The 5,118-nt window shown below is 45.1% G+C and overlaps 1 long non-coding RNA gene across 1 annotated transcript in view; it reads right to left on the bottom strand.

Annotated features, from left to right (window-relative positions):
• Positions 1-3,009, bottom strand: part of LOC109382994 (uncharacterized) — a 43,453-nt gene extending 40,444 nt beyond the window's left edge. Inside the window, exon 1 of the long non-coding RNA XR_002124029.1 lies at positions 2,919-3,009. This is a non-coding gene — a long non-coding RNA (uncharacterized LOC109382994). The remainder of the gene's footprint in view (positions 1-2,918) is intronic.
• Between the last annotated feature and the right edge of the window lie 2,109 nt (positions 3,010-5,118).

Genomic DNA, 5,118 nt, shown 5'->3' with positions numbered 1-5,118 from the left:
GAAGTGATGTCCTCCACAACTAGATTGAAGAACAAAAGGACAGCAACTTGTCTGTTCCCTTTCCCCAATTCCCCAATGCTGTTCCCCTCCTTTAATTCCCCAATAAAATTGTAAAAAAAAAAAAAAGGAATGGTCTTCCTGTGTTGGTTTCTTGGGCAGTATTGGGCTGCTCCCTTGCTGACTCACCAAAGGGTGAGAAATTCTACTGAAAAATGTCTTTTCCCAGTCTTTGGGGCTGGAATAGGACCTCCTGTGGTGAGATGGACAAGTCTCACCTGGGCTTGTAGGTCTCCTTAGAAATCAGAGCATTGGTCCATGGTCAGCATCACAGTATGGTTTTCTGCTGGCCAGTACTCCATGATCCAGTCAGTTGCACTTGTCCTGACTCTCTCCCTTTCCTATTAGCCACCCAGGGCTGTCTCCTCCCCATTTCCCCCAGGGGGCCAATGGCTTATTAAATACTCACCCCTGCATGCAGCTAGTAACACCCATTGTTGTAACCCAGCTTTCACTTCCCCCCTCTTGAAATCACACACTTGACACTGGAACAGGTAACTTTTGAGGGCCTACCTTTGTCCTTTACTCTGAAAACGGCTCATCCTTTATTCTCCCCACTTCCCACCCTCCTCTGACTGAGCTGTCTTGGCTCATCACACAATTAGTCCTAGACCCTGCTAATTGGACTAGGGTCGATTCTGGATTAAGCTGGGCCAGTCAGATTCTCTCTCAGGATATTCTAGAGGGGCCCTGGAAATCAATCAAGGGAGGCCACAAGTCACAAGGCAATGGGGAATGGGGGCCAGGGTCAGTACCAGAGAAGCTCAGAGCCACGCACGCTGACCTGAGGAGCCCAGCAGAGGGAACTGGTCCACCCTCAGACCAGAATGAACAGAGGGTGGCTGAGAAGTAGATGTGAAGAGTTGCCCAGAGCTATGTCTTCTCAGCTAATTCCCTTCTGAGTGGGTCTCTGTTTCTTATAACAAAGAACTCCCTGATTAAAAACACCCTCAAAAGTTGCCCCAACTCTGGCCTTTTCTCAGTCTTCATCCTCCTTCGGCATCTAACACTGTCACCCCCACTTTCCTCAACCTCTCTCCACTTAACAATGTGCTACAAAACCCTCTTCTCTTTTTCCTTCTTCAATTGCTCCTCCCACACCCTTTGTAAGGCCATCTAATGAGATTCAGGATTTTGTCTTCCAGCCTGGTCTTCTTGGAAGATTTCATGGGTCCCCATGTCTTCCTTTATTGAATCCAGGCAGAACGTGCCAGCCCCGACTTCTCCCTCCTACCCAACTGCATTTTTAACTCTCTGATGGATATCTCTACTTAGATGATTCACTCAACCTCTTGAAATGGAAATTTGCTATCTATCTCCCTCAAGTCAACCTCTCTCTTGACTTTCTTTCCCATTTCCTTTGAGAGGAGCGTGTTCTTTCAGGCACATCCCTGGGGACCCTCACGGTAATTCTGTACCGTGTGGTGATTGCTTGCTTAGTATCTGCCTCCCCACTGGCACAGGAGCCCCATGACAGCCTGGATTACATGAGTGTGGTATACAACTGTACCTTCATTCCCAGGGTCTGGTCATGGGGCTACTTAAATGTTTGCTGAATAAATGAAGGTATGAATGGTTATCTTTTATTTTCCCCTCTCTTTCACTCCTCCAATATACACCCACCACGCTGTCTGGGTTCTTCCTTCCCAATGTCTCCCTCATTGTCCCCTTCCTCCCTGTTCCCTTTGCTTCTGGGCCAGACCCTGATCACCATCCATTAGAGCTATGCAGAAGCAAACTGGTCTCCTTGATGGCAGTTAACAACCTGACAAGTGGCATTCTGGGAAGATGGCGGCAGCAGAATTCTTACACCCTCCCAAATCCCCTCAAAGAAACAGACAGGGCAACTAGATAGCTGAAAACCTATGCACAATTACAACAAAACTTGGTGATAAAGCTTGCTAATCCACCTGGTGTTGGGCCTGTGCAGGAGGGAAGGAGCAAGATACTGTCAACCCGCCCTGAGAGCAGGAAAACCCCAAATGCCAACAGGTATTCACCAGGAAGGAGGCAGGGCCAATCTGGAAGCAGCAGCTAAAACTGGGCGGAGTTTTGCCCCCTGTAAACATACATATGCAGATGTTACACACTAGGCCGTAAGGGCTGTACGTGGGGTAATGAATTTCTGTCCTTGCCTGTGTTTCATGGAACATGGAACAGGCTATACAACAGGACACACACACAAACAGGCACACACACTCCTGTGTTTAACTGAACTGCAGGACGCTCTCCGGAGGCTTTGAATCCCGCCTTACTTCACTGTGACCTGATGATTCGGTTGTAAGTGACACCAAGCCCAACTCAGAAACACACAGTTTTTGTTAAGATCACATGGCAGCTCAAGTTGGCCGCCCCAGCATCAGGAACAGGTCTGCAAAGGTACTTGTGTGAGTCTGGAGAAACACTGTGCAAACACGTCAAAGTCAACACCATCAAGAGTTCAAAAATGACTATTTTCCATAAAGTCTTGGCGTATTTGGGTCTTAGGGGGGGTCATCATTCCACAGAATCCTAAATACGCGAAAATCTAGTTTGCAATGGGAAGAATCAGAACAGAGGCCAGAGAAATTTCAGTGATCATCTAGCCCAGCCCTGTTTTACAAAGCAAGAGACTGAGGTCTAGATCAATGAGGCCACATCCTACCAAAGGTAACCAGTAACTTACGGGAAACAAACAAAGAAACGCAGTTCATTTAGGAGACAATGAGAGGGGGATTAAGACGCACAGATGTGCCTTCAGTTCCCTTTATAGGGAAAAGAAAAGAAGAAATGCACGTATCCCTCTGATCTCAGTAGCCACACCAGTTTGAAGCCACACGTTGCTCAAAGGAAAGAAAGCCATCAATCTGAGACTGACTTACCTAGTATCCTCTTAGCATGAGGAGCACAAAGAGGGGAAAAGGCCCTCTCTTCCTGATGTGATGACTTCTCAGCACTGTCCTCTGCCTGAGAGGTCTGTCTTCCCCCAGGATCACATGGAAGTGTTCTATAAATGTGCATTGGCTTAAGGTTGGGAACGCTGGCCTGGAAGGCAGCCGCATATAAGCAATCTGACCCAGGCCAGGTGGCAGCTTTCCACAAGGCTCTGTAGCCCAGGGGGAGGATTGCAGGGGGCAGAGAGCTGCAGGTACCCAGAGCCCGCAGCTCTGCTTTTCTCACTCTAAGTTTATTTGGAATCTGAAGCCAGTTTCAACTGCCTTGGGCAGCGATTTAATTGACTTTGGGGCAGTTCTAAATTTTGACTAGGACCAGCCACTTTTCAAAACAAAGCAGCTTAAAAAACAAACAAACAAAAACGATGAAATTAGAAGTGCTTCTGGTAATCAAGGATAGGTCATTGTCAGCATCTACCAACCTCATAAAATCAAGTTACCCTTTTTTTGAAGGTGTCAATACACTGCCTTGAAAAAGAGAGAATGAGCAACTACTGTGTGGCCAATTCTGCATGACAAAGCGACCCGAAACTCCATCAGCATTTAATGAATTAAAGGTGTAACTATCCAATGGAAAACTAAGCAACTGTTGGAAAGGATGGGGAGCTCTTGATGTATCAACACTGAAAACTCTCCAAGATACACCATTAAGTGAAAAAAAAATTACCATACACAGCAGTGTGTATAATATGCTACCGTTTTGTGTAAAAAACACAAAAAGGAGGATGTAAATTTGTGTGTGTGTGTGTACTACACTATGTATAACGTGTAGATTCTGTGCTCCAAAAAATTACATTTTGCTGTATTATAATATGTAAATTAATGACTCTTTCTGGAAATTTACATAAGAACCTAGTGACAGTGGCTGCCTCCAGGGAGGGGTGGAGACTGAGGGACAGAGAAAGAGGAAGACTGTCTCTTCACAAATTTCTTTTTCTGCTCTAGGAATTTCATTTCATATGAATCGTAATTTTTCAAAGAAAATTTAAAAGGTAATCTATTTGCATCAGAGATATTTAATTTTCAAAATTACTATTCAGAGCACTGAATTCAATGAACCATAACTCATCTCTTTTTTCACACATTTAAATTTTTTGATTGGGTTGGGAAGGAGAGTCTTTCAAAAGACAGAGTTTTGCAATAAGGAAAATCCTGTAACAGCAATGGAACTACCTGCAAGTCTTGAACGAGAAGTCTGGATTTTTAGTCCTGATTGATCTCCTTTCTAGCTGGGATTTGGATCAATTGAATTGTCCAATGCTTTGCACCTTGATTTCATCAGGTTTAACAGCTCCACCCTCCACCTTCTCCACAGGCCCAGCATGGCATAAACAAGACAATATATATATANATTGCAGCAGAAGCATAGTCACAGGAATGGGTTTTTGCATGACAAAGCCATGCAAATACAGAGCTATGTTTTTTAAGCTCACAGAATCGCCTACAAATTTATGTCGCCTCAAAATGAAAAACTTGGCCCCACTTAGAAATGATCACCCCAGTTTCACCCACATCCATACCCTCCTCGGTCCTTTCACACATAATGAGCACAACCAGAAAAAAAAAGAATCTTTCACAGTCAAAGTCTTGCAACTCTGTATTTGATAAGCAACACAGGCAGCTGCTCTGAGGAGGGTCAGTCCTCAGTGGAATGTATTTCTTTGGCGCCCCAGAATACTGAGACAACCCATTTTACCCATTCCTGAACTTTACACATGTGTCAGCAGCTTGACTACAGAGTTAGTTAGCTCGCTTTGCTCGAACAACATCAGGCTGTGTTGCTGGGTTTAATCTCCTTGTAATTCTTTTGGCACCAGTTCTGGCACAGCGCTCTGTTGAGGCTGTTCCCCGGCTGGAGTGTAGAGGAGAATTTCCCCTTTTTAGGTCACAAACTCAGAGCTCTCACTCATCACAGTGACTCTCTCCGTGTCAATTAACAACATTTATGAAATGCTGGCAAGGTGACAACTCTCTTGAGTTGCTCCTGCCATACACAGCATTTCGCAAGATTGAAACGCATGCACAAACTTGCCACAGCAGGCTAGGACTATAAAAACACATTGATATGCACCTCCTCTAAACATGGCCAAACTGAGAACCCTAGGACAAGGGTCGTGAATTGTCCAGT

This window comes from Hipposideros armiger, unplaced genomic scaffold (genome assembly GCF_001890085.2).
Source record: "Hipposideros armiger isolate ML-2016 unplaced genomic scaffold, ASM189008v1 scaffold_74, whole genome shotgun sequence".
Taxonomy (NCBI): Eukaryota; Metazoa; Chordata; class Mammalia; order Chiroptera; family Hipposideridae; genus Hipposideros; species Hipposideros armiger.
The sequence above is the reverse complement of the archived record's forward strand: the minus strand, read 5'-3'. Positions and strand labels throughout refer to the sequence as shown.